The 16529-nt window shown below is 50.5% G+C and overlaps 1 protein-coding gene across 14 annotated transcripts in view; it reads right to left on the bottom strand.

Annotated features, from left to right (window-relative positions):
- Agpat3 (1-acylglycerol-3-phosphate O-acyltransferase 3) overlaps nucleotides 1-16529 on the bottom strand; it is a 92871-nt gene that overhangs the window by 55748 nt on the left and 20594 nt on the right. For 13 of the 14 annotated variants that reach the window (XM_087597130.1, XM_087597132.1, XM_087597123.1 and 10 more), the window contains 1 exon segment: nucleotides 4418-4478. The exons of the other annotated variant lie outside the window; for it this stretch is intronic. The gene's annotated coding sequence lies outside the window, so the exon portion shown is untranslated. 14 annotated transcript variants of the gene reach the window in all.

Below are 16529 nucleotides of genomic sequence, written 5' to 3'. Positions count from 1 at the left end.
GCAGATGGTAGCCATGAGACAAGACCCACGACACTCAATCAGAGCAACCACGAGGCCAAACGCAGCAGATGGAGGCAGGGGGTGCATCTGGCGTGGCCTGCAGAGGGTTGCAGGAGGAGACCTTGCTGATGGATGCCATCCACACAGGTCAGAGGTACCAGAAAAGTGCACATGTTCAGCCCTTTACCTGTATTCTACACATGGGGCCACCGTGCAGGTAGCAGACAGTCCTCAGTGGAAAGGTGTCCGTGGCCAGACCACTCTCCTCCCGAAGCCACTTGTCACCAGAGAAACTTACAAACAGCACCAGCTGGAGGGACAGGTGCAGAGAGTCAGCTCTATAGAACAGGGAAGGCAAAGTCCACTTCCATGGAGGCAGCTTACTGGGGCAGCCTGCAGGGTTGTGAGGGCTGAGTCTGCCACATTATTTGAAAAGATGGCCTCTGGCCCTAGCTGGCCCTCATGGGAAGATGAGCAGGCCAGCTCATCACTGCTCTCTAAACCAGAGGCATGAGTAAAGGGGCCATTCCAGTCAACGGTCTTAAGCCATCCCAGAGCCTACAGGCGTAGGCACGATTGAGAACACACTGTAATAAACACACACTTCAGGATGTTAGTGAACCAAGATGGGCTTTTAGTTGCTGTTTGAGACAGAGCTTCTCTGTGGGTCAGCCCTGGCTGTTCTAGAACTCACTATGAGACCAGGCTGGCCTCGAACTTGGAGAGCCATCTGCCTCTGCCCCCCAAACACCGGAATTAAAGGGGTATGCCACCATTGCCCGCCAAGAAGAGCTTTTTAAAAGGAGGCAGGTCTGTGGGAACTGACGGGATCCAGCTGCAGAGGCTTCACAGAACCGCACTTAGTAACTGTTTGGCTGTCTTTATAAAAATGTATGATTGGGGCTGGGGATTTAGTTCAGTGGTAGAGTGCTTACCTAGGAAGCGCAAGGCCCTGGGTTCGGTCCCCAGCTCCGAAAAAAAGAACCAAAAAAAAAAAAAATGTGTATGATTGTTTGAAACAAGGTATAGCCTAGCCCAAGCCCAGGCTGTTCTCACACTTGACATGTAACGGAGGAAGACCTTGATCTCCTGACTCTCCTGCCTCTGTCTCCCGAGTGCACTGACTTCAGGCACAGTCATCATGCAGATGTATGCAGTGTTCGGGGGTCAATCCCAAGGCTTCATACGTGCTGGGTAAGCACTCTGCTGACACCATCTGCTTGTATGTTTCTCGGAGCTTTTTATGAGTTCTGGAAGATTAATTACAAACCACTCTGGGTTTGTGGATCCTCCCAGAAGAGTAAGATCCTGGATGGAGTGAGGAATATAGCTTTATTTATTATATTTGGTTCTGGTTCAATGTCTACAAGCATATGCTACTTCTATAATTAAAATTTAAGTGTTGAGAACAGAGTTAACGCACACGCCAGGCTCCTACCTTTGTGTCTGCATGGCGACATTCTACCCACCCACCCAGCACTGATAAGACTCATCTCTTCTTTCAAGAAAAGTGCCTCCCTTTGCAAGTTGTCTGCCATTTTCAGACAGCCTGTCAGGGCGATGTCTGCGCCCTTTGCTCTCCCCTCACGTAACCTCTTCAGAATACAGAGATAATCTCTGCCCTTCACAGCAAGACACAGCGCTGCACAGTGAGCCCCTCTGTAGCCTTCGCCTATTTCCTCTTCTCTGCTCTGCAGGGAACCCTGGGCCTCCAGTATCCACCCAGCACCTACTCCCTCCCTGCAACCTCAGACTCTGTCTGAGACCTTTGTCACCAGGGAAACACACCTGGGCTGCAGCACTCACAGACCCGAGAGAGGATTGTCCCCCATTGTTCTGAGAGACACAATCAAGATCCCATCTAGAAAGTCCCACTCCTCCGAAGACTCCTGCCCGCTTCCCAGCCTGACTGGAAACAACCTGAGCTTGCCATTTAGGCTGGGAAGTATCTCTGACTGTTACAGACGCAGACGGACTCCGCTCAGGGCTGGCCACACTTACTGGAGTCCTCTGTGTCCCTGGGTGACCACACACACACACATCTCCTATTCCCCACCCCCTCCAAACTGCTAATTCGGCTGGCAAATCCCTTTTGGCCAATTACTTTGCGCTGTTAGATAAGGTCTCCTGAACGCCCTGGAGAATCTCACCAAGGCCCAGAACCTCATGTACTTCCTCCCACAGCAGGGCTCTCCAAATGTTGGGTCTTCCAGTATCCCACACTGCACCATACCCTGGAACACGCACCTTTACAGATGTTTACTAGCTATTTGAATGTCTGCATTTATTTATCTAAAGTTATTTATTTTATATATGTGAGCACACTGTCGCTGTCCTCAGACACACCAGAAGAGGGCATCAGATCCCATTACAGATGGTTGTGAGCCACCATGTGATTGGTTGCTGGGAATTGAACTCAGGACCTCTGGAAGAGCAGTCAGTGCTCTTAACCCCTGAGCCATCTCTCCAGTCTCATTTATTATTTTTTATAAATACTTTGGGGTGTTACATGCCATATCACGCATGTGGTGGTCAAAGGACAACACCGAGGAGTCAGTTCTTCCCTTCTGCCATGTTTTCTGTGGTCAGATTCAGTCACAGGAAGTGCTCTGACTCACTGGCACATCTTGCTGGCCCTTGGAAAGCTTTCAAGAGATGCCAGCTGTTGGAAGCAAATGTGCTACTGTAAATTTCAACATTAGTGCTGGGATAGCGGGGACGGCCAGAGGCCCAGGGCCATATGTGAACTGTTCCTGTCTTGCCCCTTACCAAGAGCCCTGTCAGTGCCCTGTGGGCACTGAGCTGACCCCAGACACTGCACTGTAGAGCCAGTTTAGGCCTCACTCCTAGCTTCGCAGGTCCAGCAATGTCCCCAACCTCAGGAACTTCTTCCCCCTCATTTCCTAGCCCTCAGATGTGACACAACCAGAGTCCTTGTCCCCATGGCGAGGTACATTCAGTGCCTCTCACAGCTTACTTTCTACAGAGCTCTGCCAAGCAGCTGTCCACCCCTGAGCCCAGACCCAGAAAGGTCCCAGCATCGCACTGGCCCATCTGGGCAAGCTGTGGCCACACACACAACTAGCCATGGTGATGCTTGACTTCAGAATCTCTGTATCTTTGGTGAGGAGGACTGGTATGGAAATATAGTTCACTTTGCAGAAACACCAACAGTGTGAGTGTGAGTGTGTGTGTGTGTGTGTGTGTGTGTGTGTGTGTGTGTGTGTGTGTACAAAGGAAAAGTTAGATACTGTTTTCAGGAAATCATAACTATAAAGAAAGAAGGTGTGAGGCTAGATTTTGGTTCAACAATGCCATTTATGCTGTGGATTACGGAGGGAGGGCTTAAGCCAGGGTCTCACTCTGTAGCCCATACAGGCCAAAACCACATGGTGTTCTTGCCACCGGCTCCTGAGTGCTGTGATAACAGGAATGTATTCTTGCAAAGGCTCAGCTCTGAGTTACTCAAAATGTTTGTTGTGGTGTAAATAAAAGAGTGGGTTTCAAAATACTCTTGGATACGATTCTGTCCCAGAAAGTTAAACTACCTACCCACTGCCTGCCAAGAACTAGGACCTTGACCTAAACCATGAACCTGCAGTCTGAACCAACGGATCCACTGGACAGATAGCACCCACTCTGCAGATGTCTTCTGGGCCCTGGAAGAAAGGCAGGATGCCACCTGATCCAGGTTTGACCACCGAGGACGAGTCTCCAGCTCCTTCATTAAGCTCTGGGGATGCCATGAAGCTCCAAAGAGTGAGGGCGCAGGAGCAGGGAGGGATGTCTCTCCCAGGTCATACAGAAGACTAGGCTCAGTTCTCAGGCCTAGTGACCCAGAACCCACTGCCCGACTGACCCAGATAGTGAGTCCAGTGTTCCACCACCATCAGCCCCTGTGGCCTCCAGAAGGAGAGGCACCTGCCCTGTTTCTATCAGGAAACAACTCTGACCCCAGGGTCACATGCTCTCAGGTCTCGGGTAGGTGGCTATTAGCTGGTCTCAAGGAGACCTGAGTGCTTCTGGGGCCAGTCTGTTGAGGGGATGCCATGTGAGAGCTGTGTCCTGGCAGCCACCTCAGCCCAGCATCCCAGCTCACCAGCCCTTCACTGGTGATACAGACATATATATCTATAGGACAGATACAGCTGCCTCGGAACCATAGAGGACATTAAAATGCATGTCCTTTTTAAAAAACAAATCAGCAGACATATTAAGGCCTGGCCATGCCCAGGGCTCAGATGGTCCCAGTAGTCCTATCTAACCTAGGTATGCACTTGGGTCAAAGATCTTCCACTACCTGGAACTGGCCATGTCACACAGGTGACCCACATCTAGGCTATGCTCAGGACACACACACACACACACACAGAGACATGCAGAAACTCCTGAAACCCACCGTGCTCTCTTCACTTACCAAGGCACAGGCTAGCAGGGCCAGGCGATGGCTGTCCTCAAGGGTGTCCGACCTGCAGGGCCTAGAAGAGGAGGACATGGTCATGAATGTGGCACATGGGGCTTAGGAGAGGCACTTCTCTCAAAGCAGGCAAACAGCGCTAGGCAGGAACTTCATTAGGGACACAAGCCAATCCCAGGATCACGCCCCTGGCGATTGGGAAGTGGAGCCTGGACTCCATTGCATAGCAGGAGGCTCACAGATGAGTCATCAATGAACAAAGCCTGAGACAGGCACCAGTTACATTCCAGGACACAAGAGACCACTGCAGAGACCCACAGGTCCCTAAGCAATGGGACTGGGCTGCGGTGTCTGCCCTGAACAACAGAAAAGCCTCCCTCTGCCCCAGGAGCTGTCCTAACCAGAGCTACCACTCACCTTGTGGTGGTGACCCTTCCCATCCACTCCACACATTGGAGTGGCCCCTGACAGCCCTGCCACACCACATCCCAACCTTTGAGGATCAGCACTCTTAAACCTCCATTTTAAACTGTGGCAAAACCTGCACAAGACGGACCATCCTGAGGCATGTTAAGCACCTGTGCATGGTTGTGAAGCCACTGGCACTCTCCACTCACAGAGCTTTGTCTTCCCCGTCTCTGCACACTGCAAACTCTAGCAACTACATGTAAGTGGAATCGCTTTTTGTGACGGGTCTCTCTCTTAAGGCCAAAGACCATTAATTCTGCTGGGTGGGTGCGGGGTGACTGTCTGTGTTCCCACCCCATCCGACAGCTGCAGATGGCAGTGCCTTTGACAGTGGTCGGGTCTTGAGTCTTGGTGTCCTCAAGAGAAGAGAACAGGCCCCAAACTCAGAATCCTCCTGCCTTCCCGACCTCCCTGGGGCTGGGGGATTAGAGGCGTATACCACCCAGCCTGGCCTCTTTTCAGTATCTTAAGCTGCTTCTACATTGTCTTTGGTCCATGTACTCCTGAGGAAAATCTGCTCCACTCTCAGCTCTGCCCCTTTGTAGTGACAGGAGCCAACCAGCCTGGCTTCAACAGCTCACTTGGGACGTGGCACTGTGAATTGCCTTGCTTCTTCAAAGAAGGCTTTGGTGAGTTCTTGCATTTAAATTTTCACCAAAGTTGGAAAAAATCAAGGCCTTACTTTGTCCCAGCACATGAGACCTTTACATAGAAATCAACTTTATGTTCTTTCCCACTTGACATAGTCCCACTGATGTTTTCTTCTTTGCCTTTTTTACTTTTCAAAGCATTGCATCTTTGAATAATCTGGTCTCTTCTGTACTGTTTAACTGACCAAATCAATCCCAGCCAGGATGTTTTTTACCTCCAAAACTTGTTCGTGTGCGTGTGCGTGTGCGTGTGCGTGTGCATGTGTGTGTGTGTGTGTGTGTGTGTGTGTGTTACAACCTTAGGTGTCATCTTCAGAAATGGTACCCACTAGGGCTAGAGAGATGGCTTAGAGCACTGGTTGCTCTTCCCTAAGATATCAGGTCAATTCCAAGCATGCACATGACAGATGACAATCATGTGTTAACTCCAGTTCTAAGGGGTCCAACACCCAGTGCAGGCACTAGGCACATGGTGAACAAAGATTCATGCAGGCAGAACATGCATACACACACACATGCACGAGTAGGTGCACTCACACACACACATACCACACATGAACACCACTCACACACACACTCACACACACACATGCACACGTAGGTGTACACACACACACACACCATATATATGTATATATAAACAAAATAAACAAGATAGTTGAGGATAGTCTGTCTTTAATATGATCACTACTAGGGAGTCGGAGCAGGTCCATCTCTGACTTCAAGACCATCTGGGTCTAGAGCAAGTTCCAGGTCAGCCAAGGCTACATTGTGAACACACTGTCTCAGAAAATAAACAGAAACAAAGAAAGAAACAAAGTAACAAAAGAAATACCACTCCCCTCCTTTGAAACAGCGTCTCTGATTAGTTTGAAAACTCACAAGTCCAGCCAGTCTGGCTGGCAGTGTCTGTCCCTCAGGTTCCCTTATCTCTGCCTCCCAAAGCTTTCATTATAGTGACAACCACCAGGCCCAGCAGTTTTATGTGGGTTCTAGGGACTAAAGTTCAGGTTCTTATTTACAAGTCCAAGCACACACAAATTCAATTCCCAGTTCTACTGAAAAATTAAAAATAGAACAAAATGAAATAAAAAAATAAAAACTGCACATAGAAGAGAACGTGGGAAAGGCAAGCACAGATGCCCTGCAGCCTCAGCCTCAGGAAGCAGAGGCAGGAAAGGTCACCAAGCACAGGACCCAGCCAGGGTGACAGAGCAAGAGCTGGACTCCTGACCAACTACTAATGTCAAGAGACGTGAAATACGTGACTAAGGTAGACGTCGTTCCACAGCAGCATGCTAGGAGAGGGGACTGATAGTGACGGATGGTTCTTTGGCTCTTGGATCTTCCCAATGAAGCCAGGGTCGCTTTTTGCCTTTTGGTAAGGTTCCCATCGTGTCAGGGGTATCATATAAACTACAATGGGAAAACAACGCGATAGTCGCTCAGAAATGACATGAAGGGCCGTGAAGCTCAGTGCAGAGAGCTCCACAGTGTACAAAGCCTGGGATTATGTCCCTAGCTCCGCAAGAAAAAGTGGACAGGGAAGGAAAAAGAAAAAGTACCACACACAAAATCTACCTGCAGCTCTGGTTAAATTCTTTTGTCAAACTGAGCATGGTGACATATACCTTGAATTTCAGAAGAGGCAGAGACAGGTGGATCTCCGTGAGGCTAGCCTGATCTACATATGGACCTCCAGGATAGCCAGGGCTACACAGTGAGACCAAAAATAAAAATAAAATCAAAGTTTTCAGACATTAAGAAAAAGATGGGCACATTTTGACTGAAAAAGCTCTCTCCTGGTGGGCAGGTGCCAGGCTGTGCTCTGCTCTAAGTGACTCCAGACTGTACAGAGTGGCCTTCCAAGGAGACTGGGAGGAGACTTCATTTCAGAAGCAGCTTTGGCTCCATTTTGAGGGAGGATGAGGACTGCCCCTGGGTGGACCCAGAAGTTGTACCCAGGTAGCATCCATCCAGCAGACTGATAAATCACTGTTTCTAAGATCAGAAAGAGTGCCACCCTAAAAGTTGCTGAGGTGAATTGAGACTGTAGGGGCACAGGGATATACTAAATCATATCAGAAAACCAAGCCCAAGAACTTATTGGCCATACTAGGCTGAGGAAAGTGCCACTCCCTTACTTGGACTCCATAAAATGAGTGACAACTAATGGCCCCTCGCCTTGTGTGGGCATCAAAGACCAAGGACTGCTATATTTGGATATGACAGAATACGGGCCAGCCTGCCCTACATAGGGAGTTCTGGGCTAGCCTGATCTACACAGAGATACTTTACTTCACCTGCTTTCACCCTTCTGAAGAAGAAGGAGGAGGAGGAGGAGGAGAGGAAGAAGAAGAGGAAGAGGAGGAGGAAGAAGAGGAGGAGGAGGAGGAGGAGGAGGAGGAGGAGGAGGAGGAGGAGGGAGTGTGCTTAAGAGATCGCTCGCTCAATGGTTAAGAGCACTAACCATTCTTGCAGATAAGGGTATATTTAGCTCCCAGAACCAACTTGGTACTCACCACCATCCATAGGCATGCATAAAGTACACATACATCCATGTAGGCAAAACCACACACACACACACACACACACACACACATACATACACACACACACACACACACACACACACACACACACACAAATAAATAAATCTGATAAAAAAATTTTTTAAGGCTCAAAAAGAAACCATAGTCATAGATGAGACTCTACTTAAGAACCAGAAAAGCAAGATGGAAGTCAAATACTAGCACTCAAAAGAAAAACCTACCCAAGCGCAGCGAGCCCAGAGTGAGACCTTGAGAACATCCAGATCAGGAACCCAGCTTCTCAAACTCTCTCAAGACAGGAAGAGAAGTAAAAAAGCAGAAGATGCCTGTTCCCTGCCCAACACATTTGAAGCTAGTCTAATCTACTCATTATTTTAAAAAAGAAAGAAAAAGAGAGGGTTGGAGAGCGAGCGAGCGAGCGAGCGAGCGAGAGAGAGAGAGAGAGAGAGAGAGAGAGAACTGTTGCTGCATAATCTCTCACAACCATGACAGAGCCCCAGGAAGATCAGCGAGTGACTCATCAAAGAGCAAGGCTAGGCCAGGTCTCCACGGGAAAGCCAGCGTGCTGGACAGAAATCAGCAATCAAAGGGAAGCAGCCTGATTGGTTAAGCTGGTAGAATTGTTTACAGATATTTACATGGTTTAGAAAGCCAAAATGAGTGCAGACCTCAGTGGTACACACACGGAGGTTAGCAAGGCACTGTGCAAGGATGACATGCAAATGGGTGGTGTCCCCTCCTGAAAAATCACTGTGGACACCACCATCATCACCACCGTTACCATCACCACCACCGTTACCATCACCACCACCACCACCGTTACCATCACCACCAACAATACCAGCATCACCATCATGAAGAACAGAAGAGGGGGCTGGGGATTTAGCTCAGTGGTAGAGCGCTTACCTAGGAAGCGCAAGGCCCTGGGTTCGGTCCCCAGCTCCGAAAAAAAGAACCAAAAAAAAAAAAAAGAAGAAGAAAATATCCTCAACTTGATAAAGAACCCTAAACACAAAGCAAACCGATCCAGTGTGGCAGTGCACCCCTATAACACAAGCACTCGGGAAACTGAGGCAGGAGGACTGAGATAACCTACCAACAGATCTATAAGTCAACAAGGTGCTGGATGAATAGTGACAGACATTCTTAAGTCTCTGCGGTTCACAGAGCTAAATTGGTTCAACGCTGCCATCATGGTAAGAAGGACAAAGCATGATCAACAGGACACACCCCACAGAAAAGCCTCCTGGTGTGTTAGTGTGGAAACCGTCTTCTCCAATCTCTCTCTGTCTGTCTCTGTCCAACTGTCTCTCTGTTTGCCGGTCTCTATCTGTGTTTCTGTCTCCGTGTGTGTGTGTGTGTGTGTGTGTGTGTGTGTGTGTGTGTGTGTGTGTGCGCGCGCGCGCACATGTATACCTCCTTTGTCCTAGGAGCCCTCACTGGCCTGGAGCTCACTGATTAAATTACATGAGCTGACCAGTGAGCCCAGGGATCCTCCTGTCTGCTTCCCGCATCCCTGCCAGAGCTGGGGTCACATCTCCACACTTGTTTCTCTAAGTGGGTCCGTGTGTTTGCAAGGTTGAGTCATCCTGGCAGCTCCCTTCTTTTCATCTTCTGAGACACAGTCTCAGGTAGCCCAGGCTGGCCTTGAACTTGCCACATAGCCAAGGCTGGCCTTGACCTCATCATATTCCTGGTTCAGCCTTCCAAGTCCTGGGATTACAAGGTGCGAGCCAACACACTTGACTCTCCAGCTTTCTTTAGAAAAAAAAAAAAAGGAAAAACTTTTTTAAAAATTCTGTAGAGAGTTGAAGCTATAGTAACAAGCATCTGGGTGTGAGTATCTAGTTTGAATTTAGAATTTGCCAAATGTCTTGTGTGTGTGTGTGTGTGTGTGTGTGTGTGTGTGTGTGTGTGTGTGTGTGTTCTTTCCTGAGCCCTGTAAGGGCTCAGCTTGGCTCCCCTAGAAGTACGCTGTTCACAGGCACAACACTGTGCACATGGAGGACTAAACAACTTGCCCCTCATACCATCAAGCAGCCAACGCACATCCAGTCCCCTCCAAACCTCACAGAAACAGTTCTAGGCCTGGTGTTCGAGCGACTCTCCCGAGGCTCCCTGCCGACACCTGGTTGCTTTGCCAGGCCCCTGTGTGTGGAGCTGCGATTGGCGACTGCACAGGGAAGACAGTGAGAACTTCTGGCTCACGGATGGCACTGTCTGCTGCGAGCCCTCCAGAGCCATGGCAGGAAGGAGCAAGCAAGGTGGCTGTGCTGGCAAAACTTATCTCAGCCGTTTTGGGGGAAAGGGACACTCTGTTCTGATGGTCAACCCTGAATGATCTGTGGTGACTGGAGGCAAGGAGAGCTGAGAAGAAAGGAACGACAAATTATTAAGTTATTCCCACAGCTCCCTGCCCCTCTGTGACCAGCACAAGACCTCCTAGTCTAGTCCTGGGACCACCCAGAACCACTGGGAAGATAGGCCGGCCAGGAAAAGGTCCCCAAGCAGTGAGCCAGGTGAGCTAGGCCCGGCAGGCCAGGAGCTTGTGGCCACAGCTTGCTGCAATCAGAGAGACGTGCTCCGCTGAGCAGACGTAGGTTTCAGTGTCCTGGTAAAGAGTCCTAATACTCTTTCTCAGCTTTTTCACTGACAAGCATTACCCAGTGTCTAACAGCCAGATCCCTCCAGGACATGGGAAAGGGGGGATGGTTTGCACTGGGAGAGCCAGGCCAGAAGAAGCGAGGGAAAGTGCCAGGAGCCAGGGACAGACATATGACTTGGCCCGGCTCTGTGGTTGGATAAGACTGCCAAACTCCACTGAGTTGAAAACAGGGACAAGCCCATGTCTCTGGAACAGATCCTGCCATTGGGTCTAGCTGTTAAAATTACACAGGGCACCTGCTTTTCAAACAGGACGGGCACTAGGACCCTCTACCCAAGGCTCAGGCACAGGAAGCCCGGCTGGGGAGCCCAGGGCTGTGGAAGAAGCACCTGGGTCTCCGGCTGAGGCAGCTACTGAATGCCTCAGAGTGCCTAGACCATGACCGCCCTTGAGAAGCCAGAGTACAGCTCAGAGGTGTGCCTCACACAGCACTGATGTCACAACCACACAGTTGAGGCTCATTCCCTGCCTTTTCATGTATCTGTGCAATGAAACTCACATAAAGAAGGGATGGCCCAGCTCAGGGCCTCCCACGGACAGGAGATGCAGCATCTCAGCTGCAGGCAGCCATGGACTAGAGAGAGTGACAGGGTGACAGCTGCCAGGCATTCACTCTGATCTGAGTGTCAGTAACCCAGGCATCACATGAGGACTTTGCTGGTTAGCCACCTTTGGGTCTCGGGAACAGCTGGCTCCTGGTGCACTAGGGATGGTCATAGAGCGGGTGCCTGCTGCCACAGTGAAGGGACACACTGCTGCCTCTTGAGGGAGCCTCACCAGACACCAATTTTTAGAGCTCAGAGCCTCGTTCCCACATGGGTGGAAATGTCAAACACCTGGCTCTCCAGGCACTTGGGGGTCCCAGAAATGCCTACTGCCCAACACCCAGCAGGCAGGAGGATGAAGTCTGCCCTGACCACAGAGCCAGAGGTGGTAACTACCCTCTCCTCAGCCCCCTCCAGGCAGCCTGAGCTGGACCATTCTGTCCCCAGCATGGAGATGGGTGTCACTTGAAAATCCTAGGTTCAACCTGTCAGATCCATCTCCAGCAGTATAAGGGGCAGTACAGAAGAGCTCACTGTAACAGGCCAGCAATTGCCTGTTGACACCATGCTAGTAGCCAGAGAAAGCAGGCCACCCAGCTGTATTCTACTCTTTGGTAGACATAATCGAAGGAAGACAGAGCAACTGACAGGATCACTGCTGAGAAGCTTGTCCTGGGTGGATGTAATTATGTGCTTCTCAGCTGTGCTCCACAAGGCAACAGATCTGTATGTGACCCGTTTCCGACATCCACTGAACTGGGAAATTCTCTCAGGCCAGTTCTTCTCCTCTGAGAAGGCCTGGATGCTGCTGGGCTTAGCCCTGGGCTCATGTTAAGGTCCTGCCTCACGGCTCTCCCACACCATCCTGGGTCAGCGAGTGAGGAGAGGAGAGGACCAAGGACAGACCCACAGACAGCCTCACCGGAGCTCTCGAGCAGAGAGCCACAGGCTTCCCACTCTCGCTGCCATTCCCACGGGCAGGAGAGTGCAACTCTCAGACTTGCTGAGCCACGCATGACACGGCCACAAGGAAAAGGATGGGAGCTCCAGTGGTGAGCTGGGGCAAACACCCAAGGAGACAAAGGGCAGTGCTACAGTGCAGAGGTAATGTCCACATGCCAAGTTCTCACCGAAGGGTGAGTGCCATGCATAGGTGTCACATGCCCTGTTGCTATGGTGACAGAAACAGCGGACTACCATTCTCTTTAGCTGCTTGTGGAGAGAGTAGGAGGAATAAGGCCAGAGGAGAAAGGTTCTGGGACAAACACACACACACACATACACACATACACACATACAGACACACAGACACACAGACACACAGACACACACACACACACACACACACACACACACACACACGGGAAACCATAGCCAGTTTTGGACATCTATAGACTTAGTCCTGAGCCACCACCACCACCGCTGGGACTGTCCTTCCTCAGTGTGCCAGTCTTTGGCCAAGATGGTTGCTTCCTAAGGTTGCCATGCTGGTCAGCCAAGTGAGGGTCCACACGGCATGCAGTACATGCACACGGTGCCCCATGTATGCGTGTATGTGCATACCACTCTCACACACATGATGGACCGTGCATTGAGGTCAGAAGGGAGGTGTCCTAGGGCACTACCCATGGATCCAGCTTCAAGTCTGGGTCTGAGGGGAGGTCAAGATCCAACACCTTGCACAGGAACAATCAACCAGGAACCTGCCTGCCGCCCGACTTCCTAACGCACGGCACACACAACACAATGCTATGGTGGCTTATGAGAGAGACACACAGAACCCTAGTGCGCTGGCTTTTCAGAACCAGAAAATGAACGGAAGTGAAAACCCACGGCTGCCCCTTGGCACACCAGTGTAATGAACGGAGATTGGCCTGCGCAGACAGTCTGGAGGCTTCACCTGCTGTGTGCTCGTGAAGACCACACAGGGGAGCCCATCACACTGACAACACGGAGAGCAGAGGAAGATTCTGGGCCCACCCGCTGGGTCCCATGCACCCCTCGTGGTCTAACCTTTAGCCGACACAGTGAGCCAGTGAGCCAGTGAGCATCGGGAAGAGGGCCACAGAGACAGCGCAGCGTGTGTGCGGTGCAGCATGCATATGTATGTGCACATATGTGTTTGCATATACATACATATATACATATATATGCATGCGTGCATGCGTGTATGTATCAGTGCATATGTGTATGTGCCTGTGTGCCTGAGTATGAGTCAGGTCTCCCACTAGCCCAGAGCTTATTAAGTAGGTGGGCCATCTGGTCAGCGATCGCAGGGACGCACCGTCTCTGCCTCACACAAGCTAGGATTACGAGCAGACGCCACTATGCCTGGCTTCTTTCCATGGGTCTAGAATTATCAACTGAGTCATCCCACCAGTTCCACCACCCCACACAATCGTCTTTTTAGAGCTGTATTTGAATTACTGTTTGTCACCTGTAAAAATCCAAGTTCACAGCCTGGACAATTTGCTCAGTGGCTAAGAGCATCCAAGCTCAGTTCCCAGCACCCGTACCAGATGGCGCACGGCCACCTGTAACCCCAGTTCCGGTGTACCAGCACCTTCTTCTGGACTCCTCTGACATACACACAGGTAGCACATGCATGTGCGTGCACATGCGCACACACACACCACACACACATACACACATACACACACATAAACACACACACATACACACATACACACACACATACACACATATACACACACATACACACACACATACACACACATACATACACACATACACACAAGTAGCACATGCATGTGTGTGCACATGTGCACACACACATTACACACACACATATGTGCACGCACACACACATGCGCACACACACACATACACACAGGTAGCACATGCGTGTGCGTGCACATGCCCACACACACAATACACACATACACACACACACAAGTAACACATGCATGTGTGTGCACATGTGCACACACACAATACACACACATACACACACACACACACACATCTTTTTTTTTTTATGCTAACAGCAAAAGTGGCACCTGTAACCCCAGCTCTTAGATGCCCGTTCACAGCAGGTGTAGATCAGAGATCATAACTTCAAGACCAGCCCGAGCTACCCCTTGCCTAAATTCAAACCAAACCGACAGTATTTAGCTATCACTACCGTGTGCTCATTATGATGCGTGTGTAGTTCCTCTTCAGCTCCCAAAACCTCCGTTGAAAAAACAAACAAACAAAAAACCCAGCTGACATCGTGGCCCTGTTTGCTGGCATCAAGCTGATGAAAGACGGTTTAAGAAAAGTCAGAGGCGCCATGCAGCCACATCCCCTGTTAGGAGCTGACACGAGGGAAGGCCTTCCTAACCTGAGCTCCCTGGAATGTGTGTCCTGTCCTCCACAGGCTGACAGGATGCAGTTCCCCAGAGACAGCTGAGTCATTTGGCACACTTGAGTGTGCTGTTCTGTCGGTGGCTTGTCGCCATTTAGCTCCTCTGGGATCGCACAGATTCCCCCACCACTTTCGTGGTTTCTTCGCCCTCCCTGGAAATCCCATGTCTGCTTCCCCTCTGTAAGTCTACAACAGCTGTGGCTCAGTTCCACCCCTGACTCTAGTCAGGAGCTCGGGGGATTCATACCCATGAATCGTGCAGGGGACGGCAGACACGCTCACTCAACGTGGGTACAGAGCATCCTGGAGAGACAGATCAGTGGGGAAACCCTTGGCTTTCGAGAGTGAGGGCCTGGGTTCAGACCCCCAGGACCCACATAAAAAGACAGGGTGAAGGGTGCATCTCTTTAATCCTAGAGATGCTGGGGTGAAAGGTGGAGACAGGCAAATCCCTCAAAAGCCAGCTAGCCTGGCTTGTGACCTGAGAGTCACAGAGGAAAAAGAAACCTTGGAATGAGTCAGGATGGTGCCACACCTTTAATCCCCGCTCTAGGGGAGGCAGAGACGGGAGGATCTCTGTGAGTCTGAGGCTACTCTCAAACTACATAGTGAGTTTCCCCGATAACCAGGGCTACTAAAGAGACCCTGAAAAAAAGAAAAAAGAAAGCTTTTAAAGGGGAAGAAAGAAATCTGAGATTGCTTAGGGCTGAATAAGGGAAATCCTATGTATACGATAGAACAGGGAAGAGAAAAGAACAGGAGCGCCAAGAGGGGGAGAAAGCCAGAAGATCAAGACAATGCTGAAAGTTATGCTTGAGGACTCAGTCAGTCAGTGCCATCAGGAAAGCATGGTAACCTGAGTTTGGTTCCCAGAACCCCATCAAAATAAGTGTGGTGGCATGCCCTTGAAATCCCAGCTCTGTTAAGGTAGAGATGGGAAGACCATGTCTTGGAGGCTTGGCGTCGTCTTCCGGGTTCAGTGAGAGGCCCCGTCACTCGGGCTCCTGAGGAGTAACACTCGGGGTGAATAGATCTCTCTTCGAGTCTCTCTGCCTCTGTCTCTGTCTCTCTCATGACACGTGCGTGCACACACAGAGTTAAGTTTCAACTTGAACCTAGCAGGAGGATACGAGGACAAACCTGAGGACAGGAGAAAAGAGATGCTGCAGGCTGGGTGACTGAGAACAGATGTGACAGCGATGGCCAGAGAAGCTGCCAGTCTCCTTGGTCAGGCCCCTGAGAGAGGGGCACCGGGATGAAGAGAGGACCGCCAGCCAGATGAAGTGCAGGATTCTGTTGGTTTGGGTTGGTTTGAGACAGGGTTTCCCCGTGCAGCCCTGGCTGTCCTGGATCTTGCTCTGTAGACCAGGCTGTCCTCGAACTCAGAGAGATCCTCCTGCCTCTGCCTCCTGAGTACTGGGATTAAAGGCATGCACCACAACCGGCTGAAGCATGGGATTATAAAACAGGGAGACAGGGGTTGGGGATTTAGCTCAGTGGTAGAGCGCTTGCCTAGGAAGCGCAAGGCCCTGGGTTCGGTCCCCAGCTCCGAAAAAAAGAACCAAAAAAAATTAATAATAATAAAATAAAACAGGGAGACAGAACGGCTCTGTACTACAGACCTGATGACATGAAATTGATAGGGCAGTGGCCCTGCCAGATGCTGCCACGGGAACACACTCCTCCTCCCCAGCATGACCCCGGCGCTCTTCTCCCCATGCCTAGAACCTGGCATTTCCCTGTAAGCAGAGGACGAAGGGTCACTCAGCCCACTCTCCTGTAAGTCCTCAAACGTAATAAGCCCAAGATAACATCATGGCGACTTCTGTCTCCTAAGCCCTGGCTCACACTTCCTCCCTGTG

Source organism: Rattus norvegicus, chromosome 20 (assembly GCF_021556685.1).
Source record: "Rattus norvegicus strain SHRSP/BbbUtx chromosome 20, alternate assembly SHRSP_T2T, whole genome shotgun sequence".
Taxonomy (NCBI): domain Eukaryota; kingdom Metazoa; phylum Chordata; class Mammalia; order Rodentia; family Muridae; genus Rattus; species Rattus norvegicus.
The sequence above is the reverse complement of the archived record's forward strand: the minus strand, read 5'-3'. Positions and strand labels throughout refer to the sequence as shown.